The following is a 12,673-nucleotide window of genomic DNA, read 5'->3' on the forward strand; positions in this document are numbered from 1 at the left end:
CACACCCAGATGTTTGTTGTCTAGGTGGTTGTAAATTCTGTCAAAGTGTAATTACCAGGAATCATCTTGCTGAAACAACAGGGGGTGTGACGTCACCTCCAGCAGCAGTTAGAAACTGTCAATTTTCTTAATCAAATAAGAGAAACTGAAAACTGGCCTGAGCAGGAACATTAATAGGTTATTCACATTTTTTATGAGCCTCTATAAGCAACATGATAAATAGAAAGAATTTTCAAATGGAACTCTGAGGGTAGTGGATAGAACTGCCCAGTGGTTGTACCCTGTTAGGTTTCTCCAACCTTTTTCTTGGCATCCTTCTTCTTACGAATCTGATTTAAAAATTTGTTCTTATTTGTTTTAGTGCAGATAAAAAAGTTGACTCTAACATCCTTAAGATTTTTATCTAAGCCATATCATAAAGAAGTTAATACTGAAAGTTAGACTATAAAAATAATTAAGAAATAACTAATTTAGAAACTTTAACTACAAGAGCACATAACTATGAGCACTTTATTTGACGGTTGAAAAGAGACAGCTGTGGAGACTCATACATTTTCCAGTGGTGAATATACTTTGTAGTTACAAGTGTTTTCTGTTTAGCAACTTCTACCTGTCATAGAGAGGGAGCACAGATCTAAAGGGAGAATTACCGCAGATATTCATGGGATGTTGGTTTTAGCAGACAGTGAGGAGGAGACTAGCAAGGTACTCTGACTGAGAGGGATATTGGGTTATCTCTCCAGGAACCCAGGACTTGACGCTGTAAAGGCAGGGAAGTTTCAACATGGAGTTTAGTGAGAAAGGGGTTAAATGTCCTCTTGAAAGTTAGTAGAGGCAAAGGGCTGGCTGAAAGTACATGCGCTCCAGTTTAGTAGACTGGGGCTTATGGTAGTTGATCTCTGTAGCCAGAGTCTTCCTTTGGTCTTATACCTTAAGAAGAATTGCTTATTGAAAATAATCTAATGCTTCTCAAACTAGTGTATTTTTGGGAGTCTTAGAGACTATCTCTTAAGAATAAGGAAGTTATCAGTTCAATCCATTATATAACTGCAAATATCTGGGATATTTTAATGCTATAGTACAAAATTATAGAAAAGAATCCTAGACTCCCAAAAATACACTAGTTTGAGAAGCATTAGATTATTTTCAATAAGCAATTCTTCTTAAGGTATAGGACCAGTCTCTAATCGTATTGATAACAATAATCAAGCAAATGGCATTGCATAGTTATCAGCAATTCTTCATGAATTATTTATTGGCAATTACAGAAAAAACAAACAAAATAGTGCTGTCTTTAGATAAGTGTTTTTGCTGTAATTTTCTTTTCTTTCATTTTTTTGTTTCTTATTGAGTCAGAGTTCCATGTATCCCAAGCTTTCCTTTAACTTGCTATTTAGCTGAGAATGATAGAGAACTTACTCTATCTCCTGAATAGGTGTGTATGTGCGTGTGCGTGTGTGATAATTCCTATTTTTGCAGGATTCATGCTAGACAAGCAGTTTATGAAATCAACTACATATTTTGCCTCTTAATAAAATACTTGCTTCTTCTAATAAAGGGGAAAGCAAGGCAAAACAAAACAAAAACAAAAACCATGAGGCAAGTTCAAAAGATTTAAGCATGGTGTCAGGAAAATCAACTAATATCCCTGGACTTCCATTACTTCGTGTTCAAAACAAGGGAATTTGATTGGAATACGATGAGCTCTAAACTGTTTCCATTGGAAATATTGGGAGGCTGCATCTTTCTACTAGAACAAGCATTAGGAAGATCCACTCAGCCACAAGATCTTTGGACAGGAATTTCCACTACCATCTCTCTGTCTCCTCAAATTGTAGAATAATATGATGGCATGTTTAAGAACTCAATTTTGGCTGTCTTCTTTCTATACAGTTATCTTGTGCATGTGACCCCCGTGAGTTTTGTCACCTAAGTCTTTTTCTTCTGTTGTGCTAACCTTGTGAACGTTTTGTCTCTTTCCCCTCTATTTTGATCTTCAAACTAAAATTTAATCAACTAAATTCTAAGGATTATCTTCAGAAACTTTCTTACTGGCCTAATCTTCTCATCCTCCAAGACTCTCTCCCCTGAGAAAGCGTTTTTTATTCTTTTTCCACTCAGAGGTTTACCAGAGTCATTAAGGATGGTTTGCTGTGTTATCCTTCTAACCCCACACAGAAGTTCTGAATTCCGAGGTAAGCATGGCAAGGCTGCAAATAAACAGAATGGCGGATGAAGAATTTTTCTTGCTTCTTTTTTTGGGGGGTGGGATGAGGTGGGGGGTGAGGAGGAGGGATACTGTGCAAAGATCCTGGTTGACTTTAAAAGAGAAAACAGGAAGGAAAAAAAAAAGTCTTGTTCACTCAGCCGAGACAGTGTTTCATGATTGAGGCTGAGGGGAGGGCACGATTCACTTATATTTATGCCCTTCCTGTGGCATTTTTCCTCTTGTTAAACCGCAGAGGTGTTTTAAATTGTTAAGAAACAGCATCTTTGGGAGGAGGTACAAAAGGAAACACGGCACTGTGAGAGTGGGGCGGGGCCCGCGTTTTCGCTCTGTCCGGAATAAGAAGCGGGTAGGGACAGCCCTTCCTGGAGACAGGTTTCTCTCTCCCTCCGCACCCCTAGCTCTTCCAGATCTGCCTTTAAAAGCTGTTCCGAGCTACTGCAGAAAACTCCACGAGCCGCTCTAGGAGACCAGTCGAAGTGCGCACACCGAGTCTGAGTTTTCTTCTGGCCGAGAGGGGGAGCCTGGCAATCCCAGCCCTAGCAGCTAGGAGTCCCGACCCAGCCCCTGCCGTCGCCAGCGCCAGTTCTGTCTTCGGCTGATTAAGAGGAGGAAGAAGATCGGAACACAAGGGCCTGCAGCCCAACGCGCGTGTGAACGTCTACAAAGTTTCCCTGTCCGTTACAAACGTGCGATCGTGGGCCACAGTCCTCGGAGATCTCCTGTCTGCCACAGCCGAGCGGCCGCATCACTCAGCGAATCACGGTAGGAAGCCGGTGGGTCTCCGGCCGGCCCAGCTCCGGCCAGGTGGCGCGGAACCGGGAACAGAACCCCGGAGGCGGACACGGTTAGCAGGGGAAGGGGGTGAGGCGAGCGCGAGGCTGAGGCTGCTAGCAGGTTGCAGAGATTCAGACACCGAAAGCACAGGCAGGCGGGGAAAGAGGCTGGGACCTGTTGCTGCAGGCTACGGTGGTGCTAGAGGAAGATGGGGGCGCCGACGATCCCCTGAGCAGCACCTTCCCGCCGCATCCTCCCCTCTCCCCTCGAAGGAACTTAGCCTGGGCACGCAGGGACTGGGAGCGAGCAGCGGGGACGCTGGACCACCCCGCTGCGGTAGCGTAGAGCAGACTCTGCCCAGCAAGCCGAGGCATCGCTGGGTCAGCTAGGCGACCCGAGAGCCAACTTCATCCAGCCTGGTCTCGCTTTTGTTTGGGCTCTTGGGAAAATGTGGGCAGCTGGCGGGGAGGCAAGAAGCTTGTGATCCGGCCGCAGATACTTTAAAGCCCTACGCGGGTAGGGTCCCCACTCTGGCGGTGTCCAGGCGGCTACCCTTTGGCTGGGCGAGCCAGATCGCTGCTTCTGTATGCGTTGCATTAGTGGAACCCGGCTTGCCAAGCTTGCTTGTTCGAGTCCACCCTCTTGGTAGTAGCTTTCCTCAAAAAACAGCCCAGCTGGTTCTCTATCCTGGGATTCCTGGGCTGATTTCCCTGTTTGCGGGAGGGAACTCTGGGCAGTCTAGTTTTCTTGGAATGTGTTTACAATGTTGAATGGGACTTGAACAGGAAGCTGGACGCTGCAGCTGGAAATAGCGTGCCAAGGTAGAGTGAGGAAGATAAAGCTTGTGTTGTGGAAACTCCTAAGAGTGGGCTGACCATCCACGTGCCCCCGCCCCCGCTCCGTCTTAGGTTTTTCTGGATGGATCCTGTCTTCGTTTGCAAATAGACATTTACATGCATTATTTCAATTTCGAAGTTTGACAGCATATCAAGTAGGAAGATTTAATAAATTTGCTTTATGACTGCTTTTAAAGATGCTGCACCAACATTTAAGAATGAAAACTTTCTAGACTATTCCAGTTCTAGCTACCCTATTAATTCTAGGGCTTGCAGAGATCAGAATACTGACGATTTCATGTAGTCCATATGGGTGAACAGGTCGTAGAAGAGCACATGTTAGAAGACAGAGTAATTGGTGAGGGGTGAGAACCCTAGAAAGGGATTGGATTTTTTTTTCAGAGTTGCAAATCCTCTGCTTTCTCTGCCAGCCTTTCCCTCTATCCCCCTCATAAACAAATAGCCTTGCTAGAAAACCCACTGATTGGGAGAGTTCAGACACTGGTGACTGCAGGCTTTTCTGGAAACAAGGGTGAGGCTAAGGTACATGCTCCATTGCATAATGAAACGCTCTCCTTGAGCTGTCCAGGAGCGTTTCCCAAGTTTTTACGACTGACAAGGAAAGAAGAGAGGAATCTGGCTGGCAGCCAAACCAGACTGAGTTCAGTAGCTAGGCCTGAAAGAGTCTGGGGGAAGTGGCGGGGATAATTGGAAGGGCTTGGTGGTGGTACTGGGGCTTAAATAAGGGGTTTCTTTTGAAATAAAAAAAAATGTAAATGACTAAGAGTCTTTTTGGAAAACACAACAAAACAACCTAAGCATAGGATGCAGCTGAGTATCAGAAGGAGAGTTAAGAAGGCCTGAGGAGGGGAAGTGTGGCCCTTATTGCCCAGAATAGCAATGCTTTGCTATGTCTCCTCAAGATGCACTGTGTTAGTTGCAACTTCAACCCTTTAACCCTGATCTCTCTTCCTTTCTTCTTTGTTTTCATGCCCAGTAAGAACTAAAGCTCTGAGCAGATGGTTTTCCACCTAAATTGATTAATTTAATTATTCTCAAATTGTCTGGATTTGGGGTCATGGAATTAAAGTGGAAAACTCATCTAGTATTTTTCCCTTTATTACAGAAGTGACCCCAATAAACAGATCTTTGTCTTTCACCTGAAAGAGTAGAAATGAGGGTGATCTCAGTATTTGACACACATTTTTTTTTCTTAATTCCAGGATAGCCAGGCACTCTGCAATTCAGACCCTTTCTGTATTTATTAACTTTGCTTCTGTTTCATCTGTCCCTCATTTTGTTCCTCATTGAGGTGGGTGAGATGGGCATAGAAGCTGAATGGTTAAAAAAAAAAAAGAAAAAAAAAAAGAAATGTGGTTTGTATTTGTTCTGCATGTTGGAGTTTGAGGTTGTAAAGATCACTCTTCTCTATGAGATTGACTTTATGAATCACTCTGTGCAAAGTGTCTTTCCTGACTGTGACAGCAGTTTTTCCACTTGCAAAGTAAAGAAACTTTCCTTTACACAAATCCAAGCTCATTAAACGAAATGATGTTAAGAACTTTCAGATTTAAAGGTCATGAGCTTTTTCACCCAGTCTACTGAGTTTATGGGAATAAAATTAGGATGATTATATTTGTTATGCATACATATTTTGTGTAAAATAATATTTCTGTAAATGTTAAGATTTTTTTTACATTTTAATCATAGTTATCTTTAATCCTAATTTTTCACTTTAAATGTTTTAATGTTTTTGAGATTTTATATGGAAGCAGTGTATTTACACCATGTCTGCTCCTCCCTCTCTCATTTAACTCTTCCTGTGCCTCTTCCCACACTGTTTCAGATTTCTCCCTTCAAATTGTTATATCTATATTATATACATATGTATATATATCACATCACACAAAAGCCCTACTGCCTCCATTTACTGTTACTTTTGTGTAGATGTGTTTCGGATGACAACTTAGGAGTCGTGTAACCTGTCATCAGGGATCTTGTCCCTGCAAGAAACTCTTGCCTCAGCTCTTCATCTAGGGAAGGAAACTTGTGAAATGTACACATCAATGCTGGTTTATAAGCTGCAGTTGTCGTTATGTAGATCTTGTGGTTGAGATTCCATGAAAGCAGCTTTCCTGTCACGTCTAGCCTTTCCCATCTAGCAGTAGATGTCCTTGGTATTCTTCTTCTTACAGTCTTCTTCTTCTAACACACTGTCCCGTAGCCTTTGGTGCATGGCCTATGCTGTCATTTATTCTCAGCATTTTGTGGGAGTGTGGGCCTCTGTCATAATCTTTTGAGAAAGACCCTTCTTGGGAGAGGCGGGCTTATCAAGCAGATGTCAGAACAGCATTTCAGGAGCCAGGACTAGGGGTATGGGATGTCTCTGGGCAGCTTAGTCCTCAGATTTCCATTGTTGAGAATGTTGAGTGAGATTTTGTTATGTTAAATGCTGGGTTATTTTGCTAGAAGACAATAATGTGTAAACTTAGACTTTTTAGTTTATTTTGTATTCAAGACTAGTTATTTTTAAAGCCTAGCTTATTTGTTTGTGTGTGTGTGTGTGTGTGTGTGTGTGTGTGAACTGTTAAGGAATATATTTATTTGTTTGCTTACTCATTAATTTGCACATTTATTTTAGATCCTTTTGAGGTAGTGTCTCATTCTGTAGCCCAGAGTGGCCCGTAACTGAATATTTATGTACCCAAAGCAGATATAAGCTGGAACTGGCGGCATTCCACCAGCCTCCTCCATCACTTGGGTTCTGGAATTGGAGGTGTGAGCTGCCATGCTAACCCTCCTTTCTTGGAAGTAGCATTCGAGGGACTAAAGTACATTTGTAATGTAGAAACTTACTGTTGATAGCAAAAACAGTTTCTGAAAGGGTTCTATGATAGATTTTGGAGCCACTGTTGAGTTCATTCATTTAGTGTTTATTATGTGCTAAGTATGAACTTTAGTTCTGTGTTAAAATTTTAGCACTGAACTCAGCTTTGCTCATTTGTATGTTATTAGTTTACTTATTGTCTGTATGGACATCTATAACTTGTGAATATCTGTAAATTGGTGATACATTTTACTTGTGAAATATTTATTTTTTAGTTTCAGCTAATAGGCAGTATGTCAACACTGAGGCATACTACCTGGTTTTAGGTTTATTGCATTATGCAGTATTCATGAAATTGGAACTTAACCCTTTAAGATGAATAGGTCAGTTTGACAGAGAAAACAGAATAAACGTTTTAAAAGGAAAATGTGTAAAATGCTTAGTAATAGTCTTTATTATTAGATTTCTTATTATCACAAATAATGTATCAAAAGCAAGCGTATATAGAATGAAGAAGTTGTGTTGAAATAGTAGTCAGAATAAAACTTGATAGTTTTTGTGGAACTATCAGAGAACAGGTAGGTATTTAAGGATATATTATGTTAATTTATATATTAAATGTCCAATTTTTTGTTTTTCGAAATATCTTTCTTCTCTGTGGAGTGGAAATGACGCTCTTTTTTTTTAACCTACATTTTACTTAGCACACTGATTTGTTTGTGATTCTAACTGCAACATTGCATATTGCCTTCTAAAACCTCTAAAGGATAAAAAAATTACTTATTTGAACTTAATAATGAATTCAAGATAGTTATAAAAGCCAATTGTCTGACTGCAGTGAGCTCTGATCCCTTAATGTATACGAGGCTGGTGGATCTAAGTGTTTGCTTTATTGTACTTGTAGACCAGGAAGCTTCTGTTTGTTCCTATGGGGGCCCAAGTCTATCAAATTTGAGGAAGAAAAATTGCATCAACTTGGGACTTATAAATTGTTCTACTTCCAAACAGCAGAGATATTAAATTGAATAAGAACTTTAGTTTTAAAGAGAATACCTGAACATTATTCTTCCTAAGTAAGCCTCTCTGCTTTTAGGCTGCTATTTTCTAATTTTTTTCTGTTTTATGCTTAGGAAATGTTTCTAGCCACCATTGTGATGCTAACTATACATGATTTTTCATTTTTTAAAAAAAGACCACAGCTAATTGGCTCACATATCCTGTTGGAGAATAAATGTTAATTTTCTGTTTTCATTGAAGTGGTATACTTGTGCTAATCTTGAAATTGTTTTTATATTCCCATATTTTATGCTTAGAATAATTTATAAAGACCGCTTCATTTGACATAATATGAATAAGTGATGAACTCACATGGCAACTAGATTGGCGCTGTATTCTGTACTATACCATAAAGTTTAAGAGCTTGAGTAACCTTATATTTAATTTCTAGGATTCACCTAAGTAAACATATAGAATAATGACACTGGTCTTTATTTCAGTTTTTCTTTGGGTGGTAACATTTCACAAATATACTGATGTATACATCATCTCATGCTTTCTGATATAAGGGGTTTAAATTAGATGGAACAAGCTTCTGATTCTTAGTTGCCTACCCTGCCTTCTCTTGTGTGCATTTCTGAGACAGGTATGCTCTTAAATGTTTCTGTACTTGTGCTGGATCTTTCTGGAGGAGTAGAGAAATTTTAGTTTTCTCTACTGAGACTTGAACCCTGGGGCTTGTGCACCCTCAGCAGCACTTTACAGCTGGGGTGCACTCCCAAACTGAATGTGAGTGTGTGTGTATGTGTATGTATGTATGTATGTATGTATGTATGTATGTATGTATGCATACACACACACACACACACACACATACACACACATTCATATTGAGACAAAGTCTTACTATGAAGCCTGGGCTGGTCTAGAACTCTTTCTATTTTGACCAAAAGCTAGTCTTGAACTTCAGAGATCTGCATACCTCTGCCTTCTGAGTACTGGGATTAAAGGCTTACACCACCATGCCCAGCCCTAATTAATATATTTTTAAAGATTTATTTATTTATAAGTGTTTGTGTGCCTATGTGAGTCTATGGCACAACTTGTGTGCATGTGTCCTTAGACACCAGAGGACGTCAGATGGCCTGGAACTGGAATTTCAGGCAGTTGTGATCTGGGAACTTCTTCACAGCTCTCTAATTAATATTAGAGAATATGGTTTTAATACTTTATAAGATGTCCCAGAAACTTTGGCTAGGGATCTGTGATTTTTTTTCAAAATGTAGAAAAAAATGTAGCCTTTTTAAATTTGGAGAGAGGGAGAGAGAGAGAGAGAGAGAGAGAGAGAGAGAGAGAGAGAGAGAGAGAGAGAGAGAGAGAGAGAGACACGCAGGTGCACATTATAAGAAGGCAAATTCTTTGCTTAGAAGGCAGGTTATCACTGATAAGTTGTTAAGGCTGATGGGATTTCTGAAGCTTCATACACTATGACTCAAGAATTTTGGACAGTACCATGCCTAAGTTTTACTCATGTTAGCAAGCAAAGTGAAAATTGACATCTGTTGTAGTTATATGTGACCCAGGGCAGAGGTATTGTGGATTTGAGGCCAACCTGGGGTATCTAGTAAAACCTGTTTCAAGAAAACAAAACATAAAGAAGAAAACAATAATGAAGAAAGAAAAAGGAAAACATTTGCAAGATGGAACAATTTAATTTTTTTTTTTTTTTTTTTTTTTTTTTTTGCAGAAGCAAAAAGTCATTTGAAGTCTATTGTTGACTATTTAACAAGTTTGAGACTTGGCAGCATGAGACCTTACCTCAAAAAAACTAAAGACACAAAAGAATTTGATTACATCATATTTTCAAATGTGTTTCCAATATTTTGTTAAATGACAGCAAGGTATCCCTTTTTACTTCATTTCTATTTGAGAAGGCAATATCTTACTTCAAATAGCATTTTAGGCTATTTAAACAAAACAAATGGAACATATGTCTTGTGTAGTAAATGTGAAAATTTGGGGTAATTAGTTCACATTCAAGAGGATCAGCTTAGGTTTAACTTCTGGATTTGTCTCAAAGCTATTTAAATAATGAAGAAGGTAATGCACTTTAAAGTGAAAATTTAACTATAAATAGGTTCATTCTCTGAGATATTAAACTAGATGAGTTAAAATATCCTTGCAAGTCTTAAAAAGTGTTTAAGGGTCAAAATCATTCTAACTCTTGTAATTTAGTTCATTTTTTGGTTGGAGGAACTGTGGCCAAGAGAGTTTATATTGCTGGCTGAACTTCCCTATTACCCTTGAAGATGTGCAGTCTCATAATTACACATTTATCTCCCAATATAAATGCTGATTATCACTGGTAGCACACATAATTGCAGAGAAAGACTGGCTTATTATGAAGAACAATTGTATAACACAATTACTTTCAAAGTAATTTATTTATTCCTGTGGTACATGCAATAATTTACTGTAATTAGTAAGAAATTGTTTTATGCAGAGCCCTCTCATAAAGAACAATTTAATGAAATATTGAAAAGTCAAATTTGAATAAACAAAACTTATTTGAAATGATACATTACTACCTCTAATGGATAAAGTCAACTGATATTCCAAATTTATTAAGTAAAATTGCTTTATTGCAATATTAGCTATTATCTCAAATTTGTATGAGTTATGGTTTTTCTTTTAATGGATGAATGGGACTCTAAATATAAGTTGATAATTTTTAATAGTCAATGAGTAAGGAATATTGTACTGCCAATACCATCTTTAATTATTTTAAAGGAACAACTGATCTTACCTTTATAACATGGGTTTGCCATAGACTTAATTTAATTACCTTAAACAGTCTTAAGAAATTTATGATCAGTTTGGGAAAAAAAAAACCTCTCAGAGTGGTGGAAAAAAACTTTAAGGAAATTTTTAGAAGCAATATAATAAATTCAATGAATGTTTTTGTTTGACTCAATGATTTTTAATAACATTTTAACTTTGCAACCTTTACCCTTTCTTATTTTGGAAAATACGTTTAAACTATGAATTTACAGAGAAATGGACTTGGATGTGATTGAAATTATTGAATATTTATTGAATACCACATGTTCTTTTTTTTTTTTTTTTTTTTTAGTTCTGTGCATCACATTAAGGGACAAAGATAGAAGATCTTGTTATAGGACTTGCATGTTTCTGAGGAACAATGGAGAGGATGCTGGGTGAGCAGGGAGTAGGGGAGGCAGTTCAGGAAAACGTTGTGCGGATGTGGTTTTCAGATAAGTCCCCTTGTTTCAGATGAGCCCTGGGGAAGGCTTGGAAGTCTGAAGCCATGAGAATGATTTAGCAGCCTCTAGAGAGGTTTCTCTTGCTGTGCTTATGACAGTAATCATTAATTACTGTAGGACTTAAGGAATTTTAACTGTGTCAGCTTTTAAAAATGGTTACTTATTATATCTATAATTTTTCTTTCTATTTCACTAGATGCAAGCAACATATAATTGGAGGAGGCTTTTAACACTGTTTATTAAACATATATGCTTAATTTGGAAATATGTAAATTTAAATTATCTATCTTTGTCAGAACATGAATTGTATTTGGAGGGATTATGATCTGGATGGAGATATATATACATACATACATACATACATACACATACACACTTCTTCTGTTTAAAGTACAGGATGGTAAGTATTTTTTAAATAGTCTTCATGCTTGTAAGAGCTCATGCCAATACTAAACATTTTAAGAATACTAGTGACAAAATGAATTCTCTATATGTAGAAAAAATTGAGATTTATTTAAAGTTAAATATTTGTTTAAGTTATGTCCATTATTTATTAATGATGAAAATCTAAGTATGTGCTAAGAATTTTTGGAACTGAAAATGAAGATAGCATAAACTTTTAGCATATTACTGTGCTACAAAGTGTACTGATAATTAGAATATATGATGTGATTTATTGCCCTGTCAGTGGTCTTTTTTTCTTGGCTTTGCAATTTTGTGAGATACATCTACTGTAATTGTTAAAATTTTATTGATGTTTCATTTACTTGAAATGAATGGGTCATTATACTTTTTAAATATATGAAAGAAGACGGTATTTAAAGGAATAAAGGTAATTAAAGTACAACTTCACATAGAGGCTGGAGTGCTGGGACTCAGAAAATAATATTTCAGGCTCTAAAGTTTGGCAACTTTGTCTAAAGGAACAGAAAAGTATGGGAAACTTGTTTTTCCATGTCTTCCTGTGTCTATCCTCTGTCTCTTCTGAGGTTCAGGGGGTGACTTTATCTGGAGCTGTCTTCCTAGTGAGAAGCCAATTATGAAATCTCACTAACTTGGAAAGATTAATCACTGGAGGAAAAGTAGATTGCATCCAGGACTGTCCATCTGTTCAGTCATCTAATCTTCAGAGGACAATGCCGAGACATTACCTAATATACTTTGTGGACCTCATGAGACCACGTTTGTTTCTGTGAATTCCTTCTTCTGTCTTCCCAGGACTTCTCAGCACCAGCCTCCTACCCCATTCCTGTTTATTTCTTCATGAAGCAACTAAAGTTATTTAAGCATCAATCATCTGACTTTTCAGGACTGATATTTTATTTCTATTTCTTTTTTTTTTTTTCAGAGAAAATTTTTCTTTTTTATTAATTTATTCTTGTTACATCTCAATGGTTATCCCATCCCTTGTATCCTCCCATTCTTCCCTCCCTCGCATTTTCCCCTTATTCCCCTCCCCTATGACTGTTCCTGAGAGGGATTACCTGTATATGTTCATAGGGTACTAAGTCTCTTCTTGGTAACCTGCTGTCCTTCCTCTGAGTGCCACCAGGTCTCCCCCTCCAGGGGACATGGTCAAAGGTGAGGCACCAGAGTATATCACACTACATTTTTATTGCTGTTATTTTAAAAATGTATTTTAGAGCCCCCATAGAGGTGGCACATGCCTTTAATTCCGGCACTGAGGCAGAGGCAGGCAGATCTCTGTGAGGCACCAGAGTAAGTG

The 12,673-nt window shown here is 38.3% G+C and overlaps 1 protein-coding gene across 2 annotated transcripts in view; it reads left to right on the top strand.

Moving 5' to 3' along the window:
• Positions 1-2,542: 2,542 nt before the first annotated feature.
• GULP1 (GULP PTB domain containing engulfment adaptor 1) overlaps positions 2,543-12,673 on the top strand; it is a 266,886-nt gene continuing 256,755 nt past the window's right edge. The window contains exon 1 of one of the 2 annotated variants that reach the window (XM_084780088.1): positions 2,543-2,992. The gene's annotated coding sequence lies outside the window, so the exon portion shown is untranslated. Of the gene's footprint in view, positions 2,993-10,819; positions 10,882-12,673 lie in introns of those variants that run through there. The other variant, XM_084780089.1, reaches the window with a different exon arrangement.

The sequence above is a fragment of the Acomys minous genome (genome assembly GCF_964271855.1).
Source record: "Acomys minous genome assembly, chromosome: 4".
NCBI classification, from domain to species: Eukaryota; Metazoa; Chordata; class Mammalia; order Rodentia; family Muridae; genus Acomys; species Acomys minous.